The following is a 26,219-nucleotide window of genomic DNA, read 5'->3' on the forward strand; positions in this document are numbered from 1 at the left end:
ATACGCCCTCGCTCAAAGTCCGTCAACTGCACATACGGTTCACGTCCACGCTGTCGCGGCATGCTACCAGTGTTAAAGACTGCGATGGAGCTCCGTATGCCACAGCAAACTGGCTGACACTGACGGCGGCGGTGCTCAAATGCTGCGCAGCTAGCGCCATTCGACGGCCAACACCGCGGTTCCTGGTGTGTCCGCTGTGCCGTGCGTGTGATCATTGCTTGTACAGCTCCCTTGCAGTGTCCGGAGCAAGTATGGTGGGTCTGACACACCGGTGTCAATGTGTTCTTTTTTCCATTTCCAGGAGTGTAGTTTACCCCCTCTTAAGCTAACTTAAACCTACTGAGCTCAGATGCTAAACTAAGGGATGATGCAATGCAGCAGCACAAAACAATTAACAGAAGCAGCAATGACAAAAAAATGCAAATTGGCAAAAAAGGCAGCAATATAGGATTAATCAAAGCAAATGCAACATTACAACTAATATGAAGCAATGAACAGCAACAAGAAAAAAAATCAATAGTAAAACTGGCTTAACAGAGAAATACAAAGTGAAATTCAGTAACACTATGCATGGCAAACAGCAGCAGCAAATGCAATAACGTATATCTAAACATGACAAAGCTCAAGCAGAAAATATATTACAGTAAAGACAACAATGCAGAAAAGGGAAATGTCTATTCACATACTAGTATCTATGTCAGTACAGTGGTGCACCACAAAAGTAATTCTACAAAAGATATTACCAAGTAGTTCAAAGGAAAATTAAGTATGCAGTAACAGTTATTAATCCCTTCTTCTTGTTCTTTCCTTTCCAAGTGCTCCTTTTTCGAAGAATGTGTATCATAAAATGATTATTTAATAGATCTGATTCACAGGTCAAGAATTTGCGCTACAAATTGTACAATTGTAGAAACAAAATCCTATTGATATAACAGTGCCCAAAAATTTTTCGTCGGCATTGTAATACATTCATGCATTTACATACATTTCATAACTCTTAAAGTACGATTCTTGGTTTCCAACAACCTTTTTCACAAACAAGAGTCCCTAACCATACTCATTATTCTTACCTTATTGCACATATACATATTCGTCGTCACTTCTTCAGTATTTCATCATAAGAAATACGTAGCGTAATCAAATTCCTCATATACGGTCACAATCATCTTATTGATCATAAACATACCTCAACAGCATAATACACATCGTCCTCATAATAATATCATAACATCTCAATCAATTCTCAAAAACTTTGTAGCTTTCTGCAATAATGTCAAAACCTAAAAAAAATTCTCTGCTCATGTCAAAAGTGTCATCTGCCTCTAACATAATCATTAAAAATCATGATCCCATACCAAATACATCATTCAAAGCTCTCATTGTATCACAATGGTTCCAAAAAAAATATGAACATTTCAGACAAAATACAATTTCATAAGTGTGAAGTTATCCAACTGTGTAATTACCTAAACATCTGTCACTGATGTAGTAAAATAAATATTTGTCTCTCTCAGTGAAATGATCAGATAGCTGTGTAATTCTGTGTTAGAGAAATATGGTACCGATGTGTTAAGTTGTATGAGCAAATACCATATTATCTAGGGCTCCTTGTGCATGCCATACACATGGTACACAAAGTAAGCGTGTACCCCCCTGAGGATTAATGTAATTATATCCTCAGTTGTTACAGATTACAGCAATGGAATGAAATGTATCACGGAAAACCTTTGTATCATTGTACTTCAAATATCTTTAAAAATAAATGTTTTAAGTACAAAATTAATCACTCAGATACGTGTACTGTAGTGCTAAACTGTGCATCTTGTTGTAAGATAATCTCTGAGGAAGTGTCGTAGTTATCGTCCTCCGAAAGCTAAGTTCTACAGAAGTCAATGTACTTACCTCATGATAAACAAAAGTGAAATGCTTTGCGCATAGATATCGTAGTTACTACGCTTATTGCCGTGATGAAGTAAGTACTGTACTGTAACGTATTGTTGTGCTACAGAAAAGGCTGTCTCATTGTAACTGTACAACAAAGTTACTACTAAAACATGTTTTCCTCTCCAGAAGAATTCAGAAAAACTGTGCAGATATAAAACAGATACACCGCAAAACCACAATGTAAATTGTGTCACACATTAGTAGCGTCGTGATATAATCGTGTATCTATCAAAGAAACCAAATGCTAAGTCATTTTTAATCTCACAGAAAGTACTTCAAATAAAGAATGTCTTTTCAACTGAACCAAAGTGTTGCATTACAATCTCATTAACAGTATATGTTCTAAGTATGTAAGCCTTATGTCGTTACGTAATAGTGCAACTAACAAGCAAGAATGTACAAATAACAACACTGTGTCGTCTGTTCACTATAACAATGCATTCATAATTTCTGTTTAAAAATGTTCCCTAGGTTCTAGACTGGATAGTTAACTTCAAAACATAGTTACATGTTAAGAGTTTCTAAGTGTGTCAAAGATTATTATTTATGGGAAGTGAAAAATTTTATAGGAAAGACTAAGTTAAAAGGCAGATCATCTCTCAATAAATGGTTTTACATATGAAATGTGGTGTAAACCTTTACTCTTCCTAGTGCGCAGAGTTTCACCTTCGAAGCAATTATCATGTTGCATACGTCGGTAAGGAATGCTGAAATTTGCTCAAGTTCAGCATCTATATTGTTTTTCGCTGAGCCAGCCGGCGCACGTGGCTGCTTGCGGTGCGAGTCATTCTTGGCGAGCGTCGTTATTGGGATTTGGAGACCTAACTTCTACAAATTCACCTTGACGAGAGGCCCTGACCTGTTTGAAGCTCGCCAGTTCTGATGGAATTCAGCTCTGTCGTTTTGTCGGTAGTTTACATAGTGTCTTTCTTGTCGGTCACGTGGTGGAGAACTTCTCCCTGAATCGTAGCTTCGCGCTGGACTGTTGCTTCTTAAGTTATTCTGTCTCCCTTGATAATAATTATTTTGGTTTCCATATTGTCTGTTTCTCTGATTGTCTCTGTGATAGTCATTACCGCGGAGAGGTGATCTTTCCCTGTAATTATTACTACTCTGCCAACGGTTGTCATACGGTTGGTGTCTGTTTTGGTCACGATTTACGTTGTAGGAATAGCCTTGTCGTGTATTATTTCTGTCCGGAATTGTGACAGGTGTGACCTGTAATTGTTGTGCTCCTGTTTTCGCGTTCCGCGATTGTCAATGTCAATTTCCAGTTCATGTAACAGTCCCTGAAAAGCTTCAATGTCGTCTATGCAACGTCCTGCCAAAATAATATTTCGTAAATGTTCAGATAATTTAGTTAAGCAAATGCGGATGAGTTCTGAGGGGCTGTATGGGTTTGACAGGTACTGATTCTTGTGCAATATGTCTTCAAAATATTTCACAAGACTGGAAAATTCAGATTGTTCGAAATGTTTCATCATTATGATGCTATGTTTTATTCGGTCTTGTGTAGCTTGAGACCAATATGCTGAGAGGAAGGCATGATAAAATTCTCCTTCACTGTGACAATCGTGAATGACCGATCGCATTCTTACAACTGGTTCATTCCCCAAGTAGCCACACATAAATTCTAACCTGTGCTCCAATGACCAGTTGGGAGTAAAACAATGAGAGAATTGATGGAGTCACGCTTGTGGATGAATATCGTTGCTATAATTCTTAAAAGTTTTGAATTTACGTGCAGTAATGAACAGCTTACAGTCAAAATCATCGTGTCGGCCACTAGCATATCGATCATTGTTACGTCGTGTCGGCGGTTCCATCTCAAAATTCGGTGCACGTTGCCAATTTCCTTCATGATTTCCGAAATGTCCTGTGTTATTATTTTGTGGCTTTTCCATATTTCTAAGTTCCTCTTCCCGTGTTGGAGCGAGAGTGTTCTCTGAAATATGTAATTTTTGTATTACCTGCGTCAACTGATCTTGTACTTCCGGGATTTCTCTTTTGTATTGCGTATTAATTTGATTCTGATTTTGTTTGAATTTCTCAATTTGTTCATACTATTCTGTGTCAGTGATGGCTACAGGTCTTGCGTCATTTAGATCATCATCTACCTTTGCAGATAAATTAGTGAACTGAACCGAAAGTTTGGCTACTTTCTCCGATAGTGAACACATTTCCTCAGTGTGTTTTTTCTGAACCAAGTTTCAGAGTGTCCATTTGTGTTGAAATCGAATCTACTGTTCCTTTAAGTTTTCCTGAGTTCTTGGAAGTTGCGTAACCGAATCGGTGGACGCAACTAAGTCCATTTTAGCTTGCAAGGAGTCGTGATTTTCACGAACAATAGTTTGCAGTTCTTTTACGGCTGCTTTGTGATTCTGTAATGCATTTTCATGCCGCGAAGAAATAGGTTGAAAATGCTAACAGATTTGTGTTTTTACGTAATTACAGATTTTTTGACATTTCGATTCAATGTTACGTAACTCATTAGTTAAATCTTCACGTGTTTGTTCAAGTGTGGTGTCTAATTTCGGAAGATTTGGTCTCATTCTGTCTAACTTTTGAAGCTTTCGCTGTGTTTGTCTCAGATTTTGTTTCATTTGTTCCTTTAATTGTAATAGTAATGTATTAGTGTCTGGAATCTGTTCCTCTATGCTTTTCGGCAGTGCATTTGCACCGGCAACATTCACATTTTGACAAGCAGAAAATGTGTCTTGACTTATTTGAGAAAACGGTGAGGACGCAAAACCTGGATGTACAGTCTTTGCAAGATTGTGTCCTGTCATTTCGGATTCCTGACGCGAGCTGTTGCCGACCGATCGATCGATAATACTTCCCTGTTCATTAATTGTTTCACTGCCTACACCATTATTTGCAGCCCGCTCCATTCCATGTGCACTATTACCATATTACTACTTTGGACATTAGTTAAATCATTACATGGTGGCGCTAACACACTGCTTTCGTCTTCCCTGTGATTTCTCAGTTTACTTTGGAGCCTAGTATTGCGTTTTTCACACGCCATTATTGTCACAATATTTCACACGACAACACAGAAAAACACAATTTGAAGAGCACAAATAAGAGAGCACATTAACATAGCAAATAATATCTAGTTTAATGTAAGCGCAGCTACGAAATACTTGGTGCAAATCTACATGCATGCCACAACTGTTTTACTGTACAACAATGAAAGACTACAACTACAAAGGAGATTCTCTCTACAATTACGTGCGAGCAATAAACAGAATCTACACTAATTACACAAAGTACAAGAAAAAAATCAGAAGATTCCAGTGAGGTATCCTCGGCTAAGGGTTGACATATGAAACGTCCCCTTAGAAAAATTATACAAGACTGTGCTTAAACTGACACACAATATTTTTAGCGCAACGCAATCTGACTTCGAAAAATCCCTACAAAAGAATGGCCCTGACTTACGTTAACCAATACCTTTCACAAATCACTTACCTCACCAAAAATCTTCGTTACTCGAACTACTGCAATACAGCGAGCGCCACTACTGCCAGCTAAATAAAAGATTCAAACTACGGAAGGCACTAACTACTGATAGGCATAGTTAGCGAATGAAAGATTTTAATACAGAAGAAACAATGTATTATATATATATATCAGTTTATGACACCCATTCTTACAAATTTCAAAACTCCGCCATCTCTTTCCTCACATCCACCACTGCCAGTGGTTAGCACACTGACTCGCATTCTGGAGGACGAGGGTTCAATCCCGTCTCTAGCCATCCTGATTTAGGTTTTCCGTGATTTCCCTAAATCGTTTCAGGCAAATGCCGGGATGGTTCCTTTGAAAGGGCCCAGCCGATTTCCTTCCCAATCCTTCCCTAACCCGAGCTTGCGCTCAGTCTCTAATGACCTCGTTGTCGACGGGACGTTAAACACTAACCACCACCACCACCACCATCCACCACTGCTGGCGGCTCACCTCCAACTGCGCAACGCTACGCGCTGTTAACAGCCGACTGCCCAACATTACAATAGCGACTATTCCAACAATGTCAACCAGCCAGAGACTTAACACAGCACAGTCAGTGATTTTCATACAGAGCGCTACGTGGCGTTACCAACATAAAAAACTAAACAGCCTATTTACAATGTCACGCAGTCATCAAGTGTACCCGAGTAGGCTTTCGGCTCCGAAAGCCCACATCCATGATATTTCGTTGAATGGTTCGCGCGCTGACACTTGTTGATGGCTCATCATTGAAATGTGCAGCAATCTGAGGAGGAGTTGCGCTACTGTCCCGTTCTTACAAGGTCTTTTTGCAGCCGCAGTGATGTCGGAGATTTGATGTTTTACGGTATTCCTGACATTCACGAGACACTCGTGAAATGGTCGTACTGGAAAATTCACATTTCATCGCTATCTAGGAGATACTATGTCCGACAGCTCGTCCGCCGACTATAACATCACATTCAAACTCACTTAAATCTTCATAACTTGCCATTGTAGCATCACTAATCGATTAACAACTGCACCAGACACTATATCTCTTACATATGCGTTGTCGACCGCAGCGCCATGTTCTGATGTTTACATACCTCTGTTTTTGAATTCGCATGCCTATACCAGTTTTGTTGGCGGTTCGTTGTGTAAACCCTCTTCAAACGTTACAGTATTGCTGCGGCGTTAACCGCACAGAATCGACCACCTATACTACTGAATTGAATTACCACGTTAACGTTGGCAGTCTGTTTCCTTCCAGGACACGGCACAAAGTGTCCGGAATCGTTACCTTGAACGCTTTACACGCAAACGCCAATCTCCACATGACTCCACAGCCCGTGTCAGCGGCTGAAGGCCGTCTCCACTAAAACTAAGCCATTCTCAGGTTTTTGTTACAAGGTTTGACTCATCTTGACCGCTTCCAGGACTAAACTAAATTATTGCAACAATATTTGAATAAATAAACCTCATAAACATTCGGTTACACTAAGATCGTTTACAATAAATGTAAGTAATACTTGATTCGTAAGAAAATAAGCCAGCATCCTTGCACAGTGATAAATGACAACAAATAGCTGTTAAAATATCTTTTAAACAATTATTTATGCGCGTCAATCAGTCGCCCCTTTTATTTGCAGGTTTTAGTACGAAAAACAGTTTAGAGTTATGCACAGACCGCAACTTAATCGTAGCTAACACTTGGTTCAGGAATAATAAAAGAAGATTGTATACATGGAAGAAGCCTAGAGATACTGACAGGTTTCAGATAGATTATATAATGGTAAGACGGAGATTTAGGAACAAGGTTTTAAAGACATTTCCAGGAGCAGATGTGGACTCTGACCACAATCTATTGGTTATGACCTGTAGATTATAACTAAAGAAACTGCAAAAAGGTGGGAATTTAAGGAGATGGGACTTGGATAAACTGAAAGAACCAGAGGTTGTACAGAGTTTCAGGCGGAGCATAACGGAGCAATTGACAGGAATGGGGGAAAGAAATACAGTAGTAGAAGAATGGGTAGCTTTGAGAATGAAGTAGTGAAGGCAGCAGAGGATCAAGTAGGTAAAAAGACAAGGGCTAGTAGAAACCCTTGGGTAACAGAAGAAATATTGAATTAAAATATATGAAAGGAGAAAATATAAAAATGCAGTAAACGTAGCAGGCAAAAAGGAATACAAACGTCTCAAAATTGAGATCGACAGGAAGCGCAAATTGGCTAAGTAGGGATGGCTAGAGGACAAATGTAAGGATGTAGAGGCTTATCTCACTAGGAGTAAGATAGATACTGCCTACAGGAAAATTAAAGAGACCGTTGGAGGAAAGAGAACCACTTGCATGAACATCAGGAGCACCGATGAAAATCCAGTTCTAAGCAAAGAAGGGAAAGCGGAAAGGCGGAAGGAATATATAGAGGGTTTGTACAAGGGCGATGTACTTGAGGACAATATTATGGAAATGGAAGAGCATGTAGGTGAAGATAAAATGGGAGATATGATACTGCGTGAATAGTTCGACAAAGCACTGAAAGACCTGAGTCGAAACAAGCACCCCGGAGTAGACAACATTCCATCAGAACTACTGACGGCCTTGGGAGAGCCAGTCCTGACAAAACCCCACCATCTGGTGAGCAAAATGTATGAGACAAGCGAAATACCCTCAGTCTTCAGGCAGAATATAATAATTACAATCCCAAAGAAAGCAGGTCGTGACACATGTGGAAATTACCGAACTGTCAGTTTAATTAGTCACGGCTACAAAATACTAAGGCGAATTCTTTACAGACGAATGGAAAAACTGGTAGAAGCCGACCTCGTGGAAGATCAGTTTGGATTCCGTAGAAATGTTGGAACACGTGAGGCAATACTGACCCTACGACTTGCCTTAGAAGCCAGAATAAGGAAAGGCAAACCTACATTTCTAGCATTTGTACACATAGAGAAATCTTTTCACAACGTTGATTGGAATACTCTCTTTCAAATTATAAAGGTGATAGTGGTAAAATACAGTAAGGGAACGGCTACATACAGCTTCTACAGAAAGCAGAATGCAGTTATAAGAGTCGAGGGACATGAAGGGGAAGCAGTGCTTAGGAAGGGAGTGAGACAGGGTTGTAGCCTCTCCCCGATGTTATTTAACCTGTATATTGAGCAAGCAGTAAAAGTAACAAAAGAAAAATTGGAGTAGGTATTAAAATCCAGGGAGAAGAAATTAAAGCTTTAAGGTTCACCGATGACATTGTAATTCTCTTAGAGACGGAGTGGACAGTGTCTTGAACATCAACAAAAGTAAAACGAGGCTAATGAAATGTACTCGAGTTCACTCGGGTGATGCTGAAGGAATTACGTTAGGAAATGAATCACTGAAAGTAGTGAAACAGTTTTGCTATTTGGGGAGCAAAATAACTGATGATGATCGAAGTAGGGAGGACATAATATGTAGACTGGCAGTGGCAAGGAAAGCGTTTCTGAAGAAGAGAAATTTGTTAACATCGAGTATAGATTTAAGTGTCAGGAAGTCATTTCTGAAAGTATTTGTATGGAGTGTAGCCATGTATGGAAGTGAAACATGGACTATACGTAGTTTGGACAAGAAGAGAATAGAAGCTTTCGAAATGTGGTGCTACAGAAAAATCCTGAAGGTTAGACGGGTAGATCACTTAATTAATGAGTAGGTTTTGAATAGAATTGGGGAGAAGAGGAGTTTGTGGCACAACGTGACTAGAAGAAGGGATCGGTTGGTAGGACATGTTCTGAGGCATCAAAGGACCACCAATATAGTATTGGAGGGAAGCGATGAGGGTAAAAATCATGGAGGGAGACCAAGAGATGATTACACTAAGCAGATTCAGAAGTATGTAGGCTGCAGCACGTACTGGGAGATGAAGCAGCTTGCACAGGATAGAGTAGCATGGAGAGCTGCGTCAAACCAGTCTCAGGACTGAAGACCACAACAACAATATTACTCAAATACTGATTTCAGGTAGTGCCTAGCCATTATCAATGCACTATTGTCTAATCTCGATGTATGTTACTTCCCGGTGCTGTAGTTCTATAGTAATGTGTCACATCACCAACAAATTTAATCTTGTCACAGTGCAGTGCACCTTTAACCCGTACGGACACAGACTCTGATTCATTTGCTTTACGACTATTCCTCGTCCTAAGAACCAAAGACATTGTAGACGTTTAATAAGAAGTACCACCGTCTTTGTTGTACACTTCGCATAACTGAGATATACGATAAGCAATAACGTCTCGGCTGTTGAATGTCTGCACCCATGATACATTCTGCACTTCGCCATCACTCACTAGAGCCACAGTAACCCAACCACTAAGCATGCGCACTAGCTCAGTCTTAGTAAGTTTAAAATTCAGTATTCAGTATTTGGTAGTGTTCAAAGAACTGTGACTGACTGCCGAACAACAGGGAACTAACAAGCATCGAGATTAGAAAATAGTGCATTGATAATGACTAGGCACTAACCTAAATCGGGATTTCCGTAATAAAACCTGCAAAAAGAAAGAAGGGAAAACTGATTGCTGCGCTCTTTAATTTATAAATCACGTAACAGTCGCTGAGTGCACCCACATTCCGAAGGGAAGGTAACCGGAATTATTTATGCCTTTTTGGCAGAAGTTGTCTTATAACTGTGGTGTTCGCTAGCACAACCCTTACCCCATTTTTAAATTACTGCAGTTTTTAATAGCATATGCAGTCAATATTTATATAAACTTAGTGACAAAATAGTAAACTGTTCATTGAATAAAAACACAGGTACGATGCTGTCTTCATTAGTTGTGTAGATGTGGAGAATAAGATGTTCTGAGAAACATTTTTACAGTGAAAAAGATATAAAAGAAATGATAGTTAAATCAATACCGTAAGCTGCCGACAGGCGTTGATATACCTCAACGGGGACAGTAGGAAATGTGTGCCCTTACAAGGACTTTAACCCAGGGTATCCTGCTTGCATGGCAGGCGCTCTATCCATCTTTTATTTTGGTGATCTCATTTTGTTTCATATTGTTCGTTGAATTTGTTAGAGCCGGATGTCAGATGACACCTATTTAGGTTCTTTGTTGATCCATTCACTCAGTTTCTTCTTAAGAGGGTAGCTAACCCTCTGACCGAACACGCTGAGCTACCGTGTCGCCAATGATGATGAGAACAACACAACACCCAGTCCCTGAGGGGAGAAAACCATCTGAGCCACCGAGGGCACAGAGGATATAGCGGCTGCAAGAATTTATCCCTCGCACGCTCCCCGTGAGACCCACATTCCCAACTTGTTGTCCACACACTGCATTCGTAGAGCCCCTGCCCACCACACTCATTACTCGTGGCACACAATCTTTCCGAGTCCAGTAAGAGTTCGGGCAAAACGTGTGTATCCGCACAGGAAAAGGTCAATGGCCGGTTAGCGTTAACTGTATGGAGATGGTATCTGTTCTTTCTGACTTAGCAATACTTAAGATGTGGCCGAGCTGTTCCAGGTGCTTCAGTCTGGAACTGCGCAACCGCTACGGTCCCAGGTTCGAATCCTGCCTCGGGCATGGGTGTGTGTGATGTCCTTAGATTAGTTAGGTTTAAGTACTTCTAAGTTCTAGGGGATTGATGACCTCAGCTGTTATGTCCCATAGTGCTCAGAGACATTTGAACCAATACTTCAGATCGTCTGACTGGGTCATTTCCTGGAGCGTCCCCTGGTCAAAGGCCACTCAAGTTCCCGGCCTAGGGATTTTCCCCGGTTCCGGTTCTTTACTAATGCCCTTGTAGCTGGCATTCCTGGGGCGGCTACGATACGTCCACGTTCCGTTGACTCTCACCCAGCACAGCAAGCGAAGTCACCTCTCTTAGCTCGTACCAATTCTAGGTGGCCAGTTAGCTCGCCTAAAAACGCCAAACCCAGCCAAAGATCTCACTGACCATCAGTTTCCGTTGAGATATTGGTGATATGGGTTAATCATCGTGAGCTTCCTGTGACCCCAAAAATCTTTCCGTCCTTCTCGTAACTAATACACAGATGACAGAAGGATAGTCCTTTTTTTAAGTTACTCAGTGATTTTCCTTTTTTCGAATTGATGCAGTTTAAATGATGCAGTTACTCGTGAAGTCTTTCCGTTCAGTGTAGCCAAAATTCCAACTTGGCTTTACATATCGATAGAAACTCAGGAGGACGTCGTTATCAGGAAAAAACATCGAGTATAGATTTAAGTGTCAGGAAGTCGTTTCTGAAAGTATTTGTATGGAGTGTAGCCATCTATGGAAGTTAAACATGGTGAATAAATAGTTTGGACAAGAAGAGAATAGAAGCTTTCGAAATGTGGTGCTACAGAAGAATGTTGAAGATTAGCTGGGTAGATCACGTAACTAATGAGGAGGTATTGAATAGGATTGGGAAGAAGAGAAGTTTGTGGCACAACTTGACTAGAAGAAGGGATCGGCTGATAAGACATGTCCTGAGGCGTCAAGAGATCACAAATTTAGCATTGGAGGGCAGTGTGAAGAGAGACTAAGAGGTGAATACACTAAGCAGATTCAGAAGGATGTACGGTGCAGTAGGTAATGGGAGATGAAACACTGTGGCTATAACTATACGGATTCTGCTTCGTTTGCTTCGAAGTGTGTCATTTATACAAATGGTGGGTTTGTTTGCAAATTTTTTTCTTTCATTTTATGTTCGGTTTTCGATCTGTATGATAATCATCAGATATGTTTTATTGCTACGCTAGTGTATACAACGGAAGACAGCACGGGTCATTTGTGTTTGTTTACCGCACAGTTCTACTATGTTTAGCGTTTTTTGGCAGTGCTTACCTTGCCGAAAATTTTCTGAAAATGTATATATTAATTTCGCAGTACTGATGTATGTGAAGGCGACATTGGTCGGAACTGGTCAACAAATAAAAGAAAAGATTTTTTCGTTCAAATATTGTTTTAAGTTACACAAATTTTAAATATTGTATCACTGTCTCCTTCACTCTGATTATCTTACATTTCATGTTCCATGCATAGGTCCGCCTCCACTCTGCACAGTATCATCCTTCACGATATTTTCTGCAGAACAGGAAATGAGTTTATGTGGGAAAGTGAACAAAATGATCAAAAGAACTATCCCACAATTAATATCCAAGATTCAGGAAGTAAAACTCTCGTCAAGAGGGAGAACTCTATGAATCTCACTACAGTTTGAGTATCTCGAATCCGCAATTGAGTAAGGAAGTGTAAAGTACATCTCGCAAAACCTGTAGAAGACTAGTGGGTCGTTTGTCGAAACATTGTGCTAAGAAATGAAACCAGCATTTGGGATGAATATTCAGCGACACACGATTAACTGATGCTGTTTCGTTGGGTTGGATTTTTTGGGATGCATTACCATTCCTCCAATCTAATGCTGGAACCATTCGGCTGGTAAAACGCGACAGAAATTAATAAATATCTTGAATGAAAACTGCTTCCTGATTCAGTACACTACTAAAGCAGTTGGTTTGAAAAGCGATAGATCTCTTAAGCGTAATGTCGTATAGGATAACATCCTCGCTTAATAAAATTATGTTCGTAATATTCACTGCAAGCGACCGTTATGATTGCTAATTCTTCATCTTGCGGGTCATATTAGTGGTTTGTTGGTTGGTTCGGGGGAGCGGACGAAACACGGAAGTCATCAGTTAGCCTGGATTGGAGAAAGAAGTCCGCCGTGCCCTTTCGCAGGAACCATCCAGACTTTTACCTGAAGTAACTTAGGGAAACCTCGGGAAACCTAAATCAGGCTGGCCGGACGCAGACGTGAACCGTATGCGAGTTTAGTGTGCTATCCACTGCGCCACATCGCTCGGTTGACATATTGGTGATGATAAAAATGGTAGCAGTTAGCACGTCGATATAATGTGAACTGATGCGGATGTCAGGGCGGTGCACATCACCTGTGACGTGGATTACCAGAATCTTTCCGTCGGTGGAGGGTCATCAATTCTGTTGCACGCGACATCGATGCGCGTTTGAGCCGCTCCAGAAGACGGTGTGGCGGGACCGCTGTTTTAGCTAGATTGCAGTCCACCCTTAGTTCGCAAACCGCTTCATAACAAGAGGGAAGGGGAGCATCTGGCGGTCGGTGTGAAAAATGTTTTCTCCGCACGCACCATTAATCCACGCGTGCCCGGAACACTCTGAAAGCACTCAGGAGATTGCGGCCGCAGTACGACTGCCGCTGAGACAAGCGCGCAGCACCGCCGTGTCTCTCTCTCTCTGGCCGCCGCCGCCGCCGCCGCCGCCCCCCGCCGCCCCGCCGCCCCCGCCGCCCCCGCCGCCCCCGCCGCCCCCGCGAGGAGACCCGCCTGCCCTGGCCGCCCACTACTGTGCCCCCACCTGCTGCGCGCCGTCCAGAGCAGCGACGAGGGACCGGAGCTCTCGTGCAGGTTACTCAGGTCAGCACTAACACCACTGCCGAATTACTTTGTCTGAAATAACTATAGATCATTGTTGGAATGCCAATCGTTCTGCTCTTGATAGAGGACACGTTGAGTTTGATGCTCGAAATAAACACAAGGGGGAGATTGAGTCAATAATTAAATCACTGAACACTAACGAATCTTATGTATATGATGGAGTGCCTAACAGAATATTAAAGTACTGTGCTGTACGTGTTAGCCCAGTATTTAACCATATTTGTAATTTTTCCTTCAGAAATAGTCAGTTTCCTTAACGAAACTTCCTGGCAGATTAAAACTGTGTGCCCGACCGAGACTCGAACTCGGGACCTTTGCCTTTCGCGGGCAAGTGCTCTACCATCTGAGCTACCGAAGCACGAGTCAGGCCCGGTACTCACAGCTTTACTTCTGCCAGTATCCGTCTCCTACCTTCCATACCTTACAGAAGCTCTCCTGCGAAACTTGCAGACCTAGCACTCCTGAAAGAAAGGATATTGCGGAGACATGGCTTAGCCACAGCCTGGGGAATGTTTCCAGAATGAGATTTTCACTCTGCAGCCGAGTGTGCGCTGATATGAAACTTCCTGGCAGATTAAAACTGTGTGTCGGACCGAGACTCGAACTCGGGACCTTTGCCTTTCGCGGGCAAGTGCTCTACCATCTGAGGAGAGCTTCTGTAAAGTTTGGAAGGTAGGAGACGGATACTGGCAGAAGTAAAGCTGTGAGTACCGGGCGTGAGTCGTGTTTCGGTGGCTCAGATGGTAGAGCACTTGCCCGCGAAAGGCAAAGGTCCCGAGTTCGAGTCTCGGTCGGGCACACAGTTTTAATCTGCCAGGAAGTTTCATATCAGCGCACACTCCGCTGCAGATTGAAAATCTCATTCTGGCAGTTTCCTTAACGATTAAAGTACTCAGTAGCAAAGCCCCTTTATAAAAAGGGAGAAAGTGATAATTTAGACAATTTCAGACCTATTTCTATGCACCATTGTTTGCTAAAGTTATTGGAAAGGCTGTGTATGTAATGATAATTGATCATACTATATCAGACGACTTGCTATCAAATGTACAGTTCGGCTCTGGAAGTCGTTTAACGACTGAAAATGCTATATTCTCCTTTCTCTGTGAAGTACAGGATGCGATAAACAATAGGTTTCGGACGCTAGGCATATTTTTTGATTTAACTGAGACATTTGATTGTGTTGATCAGAAAATATTGCTCCACAGGTTGGACCATTACGGAATATGGGGAGAAGCTAACAGTTGGTTTACCTCTTACTTTAGCAAGAGACACCAAAAGGTTATTATTCACAACGTTGAGAATGGCTGTGATGTGGGGTCTGAGTGGGGTATGGTCAAGTGGTTGGGTGTCCCAGGGATCAGTGTTTGGGCAATTCCTGTTCCTCATTTATATAAATGATATGCCCTCTAGTATTATGGGTAACTCTAAAAGATTTCTGTTTGCTGATGACACTAGCTTGATAGTAAGGGATATTGAGTGCAACATTGGCCCGGTTTCAAATAGTGCAGTTCATGACATAAGTTCATGGCTTGTAGAAAATAAACTAACGCTAAATCACATAATCACAGTAAGACTCATTTCTTACCGTTTCTAACACACAATTCAACTAAATCTGACGTTTTAATTTCACAGAATGGGCATACGATTGGTGAAACTGAACTGTTCAGATTTTTAGGTGTCCAGATATATAGTTAACTGTCGTGGAAAGCCCAGCTTCAGGATCTTGTTCAAAGACTTGATATTGCCATTTTTACTATTCGACCGGTATCTGCAGAGAGTGTTCGTTCGGCACATAAATTAGTCTACTCTGCTTATTTTCATTCGCTTCTGTCGTATGGTATTATTTTTTGGGGTAACTCCTCCCATTCTAGAAGGATATTTTTGACTCAGAAACGGGCGATTCAGGCAACAAGTAGCGTAAGTCCACGAAACTCTTGTCGACCCCTGTTGACGAGTCTGGGTATTTCGACATTGGCCTCTCAATATATATATTCCTTAGTGTCATTTCCTGTCAACAATATTAGCTTATTCCCAAGAATCAGCAGCTTTCACTCAGTTAATACTCGGCAGAAATAAAACCTGCATTTGGATCGGACTTCCATAACTCTTGTACAGAAAGTTGTGTACTATACTGCAGCGTCCATTTTCAATAAGCTACCACTCAAGGGCAAAAACTTTAGCAGTAATCCACGCGCTTTCAAATCGAAACTGAAAAGTTTCCACCTGGGTCATTCCTTCTACTCTGCCGACGAGTTCCTTGAAAAATTAAGCTGATTCTTGTTGTATTGTTGATTGCAATTACTTGAACTTATGGCTTGACTTTTTTCGGGTTCATAAACATTTTATTTTTATCTGTTATTAATTTTATGTTGTAATTTCGTCTACTGACACGGTCTATGACCTTGGAGGTTGCTTCCCAATTTGGTCCTACGGAACTTGACGTGTAAACAAATAAACAAATTAGAAACATTTTCAGAGATGAAGCACAACTAGAGCAGAGAACCGAAAAACTAACAGATTTACTTGTACTTGATCTTCCATTGTTCGATTTAGTTGTAAGGAAAGTGGGTGTTTCATAATTAGTGCCGGAAATTTATTTATTCATTTCATTAACTGTACAGAGTAACCCACCGCCTTTAAGTGTAGCGTTAATCAGATGCTTCTAAATCTTTGTTTATGTGTATTGGTGGAATGTAGTTGTAAATTTGTTAGTAGAAATACAACGTAGTTCATTCCTACTTGTGTGCACTATTCCTTAAATAACTTAATACATTACATTTTTAGTTTTATGGATAGTTTATTCAGAAAATACATTTGATGTACAAAATACATTGATCGTGGCTTTACATAAAGAAGAGAATGTACGTCTGCCTGCACGTAAGACGAACAATACATTACTCCTCGTATGCAGTGTACGTTAAATAAAATGCAATATGTCGTTTGGGAGTCGGAAACATACGTTTTTCGTATTAGGTGCATTGTGCTGCCACCTACTGCCAGGTACTCCATATCAGCGATCTCAGTAGTCATCAAACATTGTGAGAGAGCAGAATGGGGCTCTCTGCGGAACCCAGCGACTTAGAACGTGGTCAGGTGATTGGGTGTCACTTGTGTCATACATCTGTACGCGAGATTTCCACACTCCTAAACATCCGTCGGTCCACTGTTTCCGATGTGATAGTGAAGTGGAAACATGAAGGGACACGTACAGCACAAAAGCGTAAAGGCTGACCTCTTCCGTTGACTGACAGACAGCGCCGAGAGTTGGAGAAGGTCGTAATGTGTAATAGCCAGACATCAACCCAAACCATCACAACCAGCATTGAAAACTGCATCAGGATCCACTGCAAGTACTATGGCATTTAGGCGGGTCGTGAGAAAACTTGGATTTGATGGTCCAGCGGCTCCTAACAAGCCACACGTCACGCCAGTAAATGCCAAACGACGACCCGCTTGGTGTAAGGAGCGTAAACCTTGGACGAATGAACAGTGGAAAAACCTTGTGTGGAGTGACGAATCACGGTACACAATGTGGCGAGCAGATGGCAGGGTGTGGGTATGGCGAATGTCCGGTGAACGTCATCTGCCAGCGTGTGTAGTGCCGACAGTAAAATTCGGAGGCGGTGGTATTATGGTGTGGATGTGTTTTTAATACTTGGACCCCTTGTTGTTTTGCAAGGCACCATAAAAGCACAGGCCTACATTGACGTTTTAAGCACCTTCTTGCTAACACTGATGAAGAGCAATTCCGAATGGCGATTGCATCTTTCAGCAACATCGAGCACCTCTTCATAATGCATGTGCCGTGGCGGAGTGGTTACAAGACAGTTACATCCCTGTAGTGGACTGGCCTGCATAGAGTCCTGACCTGAATCCTATAGTACACTTTAGGATGTGTTTGGAACTCCGTGCTAGTCCTCAGCGACCGACATCGATACCACTCCTCAGTGCAGCACTCCGTGAAGAATGGTCTGCCATTCCCAAAAAACCTTCCAGCACCTGATAGAACGTATGCGAGAGTGGAAGCTGTCATCAAGGCTAAGAGTGGGCCAACACCATAATGAATTCCAATATTACCGGTGGGAGGCACCACAAACTTGTAAGACATATTTAGCCTGGTGTACGGATATTTTCGATCACATAGTGTACATCATACATACCTTTATGTAATATGCTAAATATTCGTGAAATTTAAAACTTTCCCGCAAAGAGATTTCGGGATTTTAGTCAGTTATCGTAACCTTCACCCCACGATATTTTGTCTGGTTACCTGTCAGTCATCTTCTGGTAAGCCATCGAAAAGTGACGAAGAGCTTCTCCGCTGCGCCTTATACAGCGAATTACAGAAGAGAAGAGGACGTCTTCGACAGTCTTCGATGGCTCACCTGATGATGACTGGCAGGTGCTCAGCCGTAATACCATGGAACAAGGTTTAGCACGATCGGTAGCAGTCCCGAAATCTCTTCGAAGGTGCCTGAATATTGTGTGCATGCGTACAAATAAAACCTGAGGGTGATATTTACAGTTACGTTCAGGATCTAGGTTTTCCATTTCTTGGCTACAAGTATTGAATGGTTCCTTTACGAAACGCAAAACAAAGATAAAAACAAGGTCGTCTCTTACCGAACTTAGGTAGGCTTCCGTTTCGGGAGTCAGATAACATGAAAATTCTATGTGCATGCTACCGCGTTTCATCAGCAACAGCATTTTACCGTATGATGTGATAGTATATCGGTGTTAATCGTCCCATACTGTTGATAGCTCCATTGGAGTCATTATATTCCTGTATTGCGGATCACCAAAAGTTGTTTCAAGCTGAGACACACAGACAAAGTCGTCATCGAACCCTCACAAAAAGGGGCCACATACCGTGATATGAGGCGATCTAGCAGGACAATGGTACAGTGCGAGGTCGACACATTCCCCGTCATGGCGGTTCCGTAATTGAGACACCTTATTGTCAAGAAATGTCATGGAGGTTATCCTGGTCAAAACTGAAATTTTCTGCATGTCATTGCAATTGTGAAGGATGTCACATCTCTCTCGTAACCAGGTACACGAATCGTTTAACTATGTTTTCCATGTAGTGTTCGCTAACACTTGTTGCTGCTGTTGTGGTCTTCAGTCCTGAGACTGGTTTGATGCAGCTCTCCATGCTACTCTATCCTGTGCAAGCCTCTTCATCTCCCAGTACCCACTGCAACCTACTTCCTTCTGAATCTGCGTAGTGTAGTCATCTCTTGGTCTCCCTCTACGATTTTTACCCTCCCCGCTGCCCTCCAATACTAAATCGGTGATCCCTTGATGCCTCAGAACATGTCCTACCAACCGATCCCTTCTTCTGGTCAAGTTGTGCCACAAACATCTCTTCTCCCCAATCCCACTCAATACTTCCTCATTAGTTATGTGATCTACCCATCTAATCTTCAGCATTCTTCTGTAGCACCACATTTCGAAAGCTTCTATTCTTTTCTTGACCAAACTATTTATCGTCCATGTTTCACTTCCATACATGGCTACACTCCATACAAATACTTTCACAAATGACTTCCTGACACTTAAATCTATACTCGATGTTAAGAAATTTCTCTTCTTGAGAAACGCTTTCCTTGCCATTGCCAGTCTACATTTTACATCCTCTCTACTTCGACCATCATCAGTTATTTTGCTCCCCAAATAGCAAAACTCCTTTACTACTTTAAGTGTCTCATTTCCTAATCTAATACCCTCAACAACACCCGACTTAATTCGACTACATTCCATTATCCTCGTTTTCCTTTTGTTGATGTTCATCTTATATCCTCCTATCAAAACACTACCCATTCCGTTCAACTGCTCATCCAAGTGTCTGTCTCTGACAGAATTACAATGTCATCGGAGAACCTTAAAGTTTTTTTTTTCTTCTCCATGGATTTTAATACATACTCAGAACTTTTCTTTTGTTTCCATCACTGCTTGCTCAATATACACAACTCTGTCTCACTCCCTTCCCAACCACTGCTTCCCTCTCATGTCCCTCGACTCTTTTAACTGCCATCTGGTTTCTGTACAAATTGTGAATAGCCTTTCGCTCCCTGTATTTTACCCCTGCCACCTTCAGAATTTGAAAGAGAGTATTCCAGACAACGTTGTCAAAAGATTTCTCTAAGTCTACAAATGCAAGAAACGTAGATTTGTCCTTCTTTAATCTAGCTTCTAAGATAAGTCGTAGGGTCAGTATTGCCTCACGTGTTCCAGTATTACTACGGAATCCAAACTGATCTTCCCCGAGGTCGGCTTCTACTAGTTTTTCCATTCGTCTGTAAAGAATTCATGTTAGTATTTATCAAACTGATAGTTCGGTAATTTTCACATCTGTCAACACCTGCAATTGGGATTGGAATTATTATATTCTTCTTGAAGTCTGAGGGTATTTCACCTGTCTCTTACATGGTAGAGATGGTAGAGTTTTGTCAGGACTGGCTCTCCCAAGGCTGTCAGTAGTTCCAATGGAATGTTGTCTACTCCGGGGGCCTTGTTTCGACTCAGGTCTTTCAGTGCTCTGTCAAACTCTTCACGCAGTATCGTATCGCCCATTTCATCTTCATCTACACCCTCTTCCATTTCCATAATAGTGTCCTCAAGTACATCGCCCTTGTATAGACTCTCTATATACTCCTTCCACCTTTCTGCTTTCCCTTCTTTGCTTAAAACTGGGTTTCCATCTGAGCTCTTGATGTTCATACAAGTGGTTCTCTTATCTCCAAAGGTCTCTTTAATTTTCCTGTAGGCAGTATCTATCTTACCCCTAGTGAGATAAGCCTCTACATCCTTACATTTGTCCTCTAGCCATCCCTGCTTAGCCATTTTGCACTTCCTGTTGATCTCATTTTTGAGACAGTTTTGTTCCCTTTTGCCAACTTGATTTACTGCAGTTTTACATTTTCTCCTTTCATCAATTAAATTCAATATTTCTTCTGTTATCCAAGGATTTCTACTAGCCCTTGTCATTTTACCTACTTGATCAACTGCTGCTTTCAGTACTTCATCCCTCAGAGATACCCATTCATCTTCTACTGTTTTTTTTTCCAAATTCCTGTCGATTGTTCCCTTATGCTCTCCCTGAAACTCTGTGCAACCTCTGGTTTAGTCAGTTTATCCAGGTCCTATCTCCTTAAATTCCCACCTTTTTGCAATTTCTTCAGTTTAATCTACAGTTCATAACCAACAGATTGTGGTCAGAGTCCACACCTGCCTCTGGAAATGTTCTACAATTTAAAACCTGCTTCCTAAATCTCTGTGTTACCATTATATAATCTATCTGAAACCTGTCAGTATCTCCAGGGTTCTTCCATGTATACAGCCTTCTTTTATGATTCTTGAACCAAGTGTTAGTTATGATTAAGTTGTGCTCTGTGCACAATTCTACCAGGCGGCTTACTCTTTCATTTCTTTGCCCCCGTCCGTATTCACCTATTACGTTTCCTTCTCTCCCTTTTCCTACTACCGAATTCCAGTCACCCATGACTTAAATTTTCGTCTCCCTTCACTATCTGAATAATTTCTTTAATTTGATCATACGTTTCATCTATTTCTTCGTCATCTGCAGAGCGAGTTGGCATATAAAGTTGTACTACTGTAGTAGGTGTGGGCTTCGTATCTATCTTGTCCACAATAATGCGTTCACTATGCTGTTTGTAGTAGCTTACCCGCATTCCTATTTTCCTATTCACTATTAAACCTACTCCTGCATTACCCCTATTTGATTTTGTGTTTATAACCCTGTAGCCACATGACCAGAAATCTTGTTCCTCCTGCCACCGAACTTCATTAATTCCCACTATATCTAACTATAACCTATCCATTTCCCTTTTTAAATATTCTAACCTACCTGCCCGATTAAGGGATATGACATTCCACGCTCCGATCCGTAGAATGCCAGTTTTCTTTCTCCTGATATCGACATCCTCTTGAGTAGTCACCGCCCGGTGATCCGAATGGGGGACTATTTTACCTCCGGAATATTTTACCCAAGAGGACGCCATCATCATTTAATCATACAGTAAAGCTGCATGCCCTCGGGAAAAATTACGGCTATAGTTGCCTCTTGCTTTCAGCCGTTCGCAGTACCAGCACAGCAAGGCCGTTTTGGTTATTGTTGCAAGGCCATATCAGTCAATCATCCAAACTGTTGCCCCTGCAACTACTGAAAAGGCTGCTGCCCCTCTTCAGGAACCACACGTTTGTAGGGGCCTCTCAACAGATACCCCGCCGTGGTGGTTGTACCTACGGTACGGCTATCTGTATCGCTGTGGCACGCAAGCCTCCCCACCAACGGCAAGGTCCATGGTTCGTGGGGGAAGGCGATAACACTTGTGCATATGTAATTCTCGACGTATAATGCACGAAGCGCCACATGTCAATGAAATTGCTTTTTCATTCAGGTCACACGTATTTTACGGCTATTGGACTTCGTTTCCATTACAATATTTACTGAAATCTAGTATTATAAAATCTGCATGTTCAAAGCAAAATCGAATGTTGACGAAGAACAGCGTTCCATTTAGCCAGTTACCAAATGCCACTCGTATTTCCACTGTGCTGTAGTTGTAAAATCCTTACAAGAAACTCTCTGACCCCGGAAAGAGGCCGTGCCTAAACTTCATCCACTAGTATTGATCACATATGGTACTAGCGTATTTGTCGCACAGTAAAACTTGCTACGATCGCACCAGGATTCGATTGAGCTCTCAACTTAATCCGTTCGCCAACAATGGTGCAAGGGGCGTTTGGCTCTATGGAAGAAGTACTTTCCCCTGTACGGAAATGAGGAGAAAACTAAAAATTCTTATCAACTGCGTGGCGAAATATTAGTGAAAGAAATGAATATTACTGTTCCATCACGAAGGTCAACCATAAGAAAATTAATGGAATGAAAGATACTTGAAACTCACATTTGGGAATATACTGATCACAACACTCACTTCGGCAAGATGATATCACACAATTTCCTACCTCATCTGATATGGTTCTCTACTAATTATTTTGGAAAAAAAATTATATCGGGCAGATCTTCAATTTGAAAGCGGTATAGACGGTGCAGTTGGTATCCTCCATGACGTGACTGATGCATTCTACTCTCGGTCTGACTCTTGGTTTCTTTCCATCTGCTGTCGCTTCAATGACACTTTTAATGATACCTTCATGTCTCAGCATATGGTCGACCCACGTGTCCCACATGAGTTTGATTAGCTTCAGGAGGAAAGGTTCTCTTCCTCCTGTCTGCGGAGCACTTCTTCGATTGATGTCTTGTCTACCCAGGAGATCTTGAGTATCTTGAGGTAGCACCACATCTCGAACCCTGTAATTTTATGTTTTTCTATTTTTCGAAGTGTCCGTGTTTCACTTCCATACAGCAGCACATTGAAAGCAAACGTCTTTGTGAGGTCCTTCCTGAGACGCGTATCTATGCTTCTGGATGTGAGAAGGTTTCTTCTATTGTTGGAAGCAGCTTCTGCCTGTTGCATTCAACTTGTAATATCTTTCTTTGAGCTTACATCTGATGTAATTTTATTTCCTAGGTGGGCAAAGGATTCGACGGTCTCCAGTCGCGCGTGATAAGTGAGCACTACGCAACGGTGCTCAGAACTTATGTTTTGCCTTCGTTACTTTTCATATTGTAAGAAGAGGTGAGGCTTGTTTCCCTCTGGGTCAGCATCGCTCCTAACTGTTCTGCTCTTCACTTAAGAATGCGATATCATCAGCAAATCTCGGCGTGTCTAGTTTCTCACCGTCATCATCATCATCTTAATATCCAGTTTTATTGCAGGTATCATTGCCCGTTCCCGTTCCAAGTACACTGCACCTAATCTTTCCATATCTTCTTAGGACACCTCGCATTGGTCCAGATCAAAAGATCAATCCGTTTTTCTTCTTTATTTTTGTGACCAGTGTTGTAACTCTTCCGTTCCAATGTAACGACCTGCAGCGAGGGTAGTTAGGTGGTGCAGCTGCTATCGTACGGTGTTCCAGCACACTTTCTTTAGCGGTTGTCTCCCATTAGATGGTTACTTTCTCTACGGCAGTAGATCCTTCTCTCCAGGTTTCGTAGGTGTCCTTCCCTCTTTTTAATCGAGGTTCGGTCTGCTTCCCAAGGTCTAAGAACCCCCCCCCCCCCCCCCCTCGCACGTCGAGTACCTATCTCGTGGTCTGATTCCTGCCCAAAAGAACTGTCTGGCTACGGTGGCCCTGCCAGGGTCTTTCGCTCCCTCCATCACAGCTGACTGGGACACAGCAGGGTGAACCAATATCCTCGCGATGGTAAGGCTGCAGTCCTCCTCAGCACGAATTTTGATTGCTCCCATAGTTCATACTTTCTCCCTACATTCATCTGTCGCCATCTGAAAGTATCCATTGAGGAAGACATAAGAGGGTGAACAACCCTGTCGCACACCGTGCTTAATAGTAGATTCTTCTTGATGTTCTGCACACGTTATCACGGTGACCTCTTCTCTACAGTCTCTCCACTATTTTCTTGTCCTTAGACTTTAAGCTAATCTCTGTCAGCATCTTAAAAAACTGTCGCCAGGCTACCGTCTCAAATAGTTTTCGTAAGTCCACGAAGGCATTAGGTGTGTCTTGAGCCTTCTTTAGTATTTCCTCAGTAACTGGTTCAAATGGCTCTCAGCACTTTGGGACTTAACTTCTGAGGTCATCAGTCCCCTAGAACTTAGAACTACTTAAACCTAACTAACGTAGGACATCACACACATCCATGCTCGAGGCAGGATTCGAACCTGCGACCGTAGCGGTCGCGCGGTTCCAGACTGAAGCGCCTAGAACTGCTCGGCCACTCCGGACGGCCCTCAAGAACTAATCGTAAACTGAGCATTGCTTCTCATGTGCCTACACTTCTTTTAAAGCCGAACTAGTTGTCGGTGATCTTTGAATGTCTCCTGCCTTCGACCAAACTTAGAAAAACAGAGGTCAGGATCTTCGAAGCGTGTGTTACCAAACTAAGAGTCCTAAGTTGTTCACATCTGTTTGCAGACGATTTCTTCAGTGTTGATACATCACCAATGTCTGCAGGGAGCTCCCAGTTTCGTGTAAAACTTGTACGAGAGGTGTAAATGGACACCCTCCTCTACCATTACCTTTATTTAACAGAAGTAATGGATGTCACAAATATTTTAGGTTCTTGCATTGGTTAATATTATCTCAGCTGTTTAAGTAAAATAACTTCATATGATTTTTTTATATGATGTATTATATTTCACGCTAAAGTGTATAAAAAGAAATTATTTTATTACTGTATTACAATCGATATGTATTAACTCTTTATGTAAGTTAAAATTACTCATTATTTAGAAACTTTTGAAATAACGAAATATCTGGCATACTTAAAAAGTACTATTATTAATAGCACAATCTAACACTAATTCTTAGATTTATTTCTGGAATCATTTACAAAATAATGATATAATTTAATGCAGATTATTCGTTTGTCAAGGAAGTTCGTAAACTCTTTTTATTTCGTAAACACTTTGGGATATTGTTGGTACCGCAGAATGAGTTACTAGTGGGCATGTCTGTGTTGGAACCAGAAGTGCTTTTATGTTTGGCCATAACAATGTAATTTTTGGTTTCATGGAACTGGAAATTGTTAAGGCAGTGTGAATCAGAAAATTTGATAGAATAAAACAGTACGAAAACCGAAATTACGCAGCAGATCTGCTTAATAGTTAACATGTCATTTGGAACCTAAAAAGTAAAAAATTTCAGCCTCAAGTATGAACCCCTAGACGTAACGAACTGGAGCCAACGACGAGTAAATGAAGATAACTATACATGTTATTTGAGCATCTTACTCCTCTCGAAGCTAATAAAACGAGTCACTTATTTAGAAGAGTGACAATCGACTGGTTATGTGAGGGAGGGTAAGATTACAGAGGGAACAGTGCTTCATGTAGCTGCTCTCCAGCAGTGTTGATGAGCTCACAATTTCCAGCTGCCTGACCGCTAGGTCGAAATAGGAACCAAAAAACAGACTCCCTCTTCTTTTGGATCAATTCCTTCAGCGTTCTCCAGTTCCATAACTTCGTTATTTACTGCGTAAAGTTTTGCATTTTATTATTTCTAAGTTTCTAATGTATCTTTCTGCTAATATAATATTACTCATGTAATATTGTTCTATATTCATTTTGGGCTCCACTTTATTTGTCTGTTTCCTAGGACCTCTTTAATTGATTTATAGACGCAGTGCAACTTTCTTACCTTGATAACCTAATTCACCTCTTTTCATTAGTTCTTCAGGTTTTATTGTTTAACCTTTCTCGGATCTGGTTAATTTCATTCCTCCTCTG

Source organism: Schistocerca gregaria, chromosome 4, assembly GCF_023897955.1.
Source record: "Schistocerca gregaria isolate iqSchGreg1 chromosome 4, iqSchGreg1.2, whole genome shotgun sequence".
Lineage (NCBI taxonomy): Eukaryota > Metazoa > Arthropoda > Insecta > Orthoptera > Acrididae > Schistocerca > Schistocerca gregaria.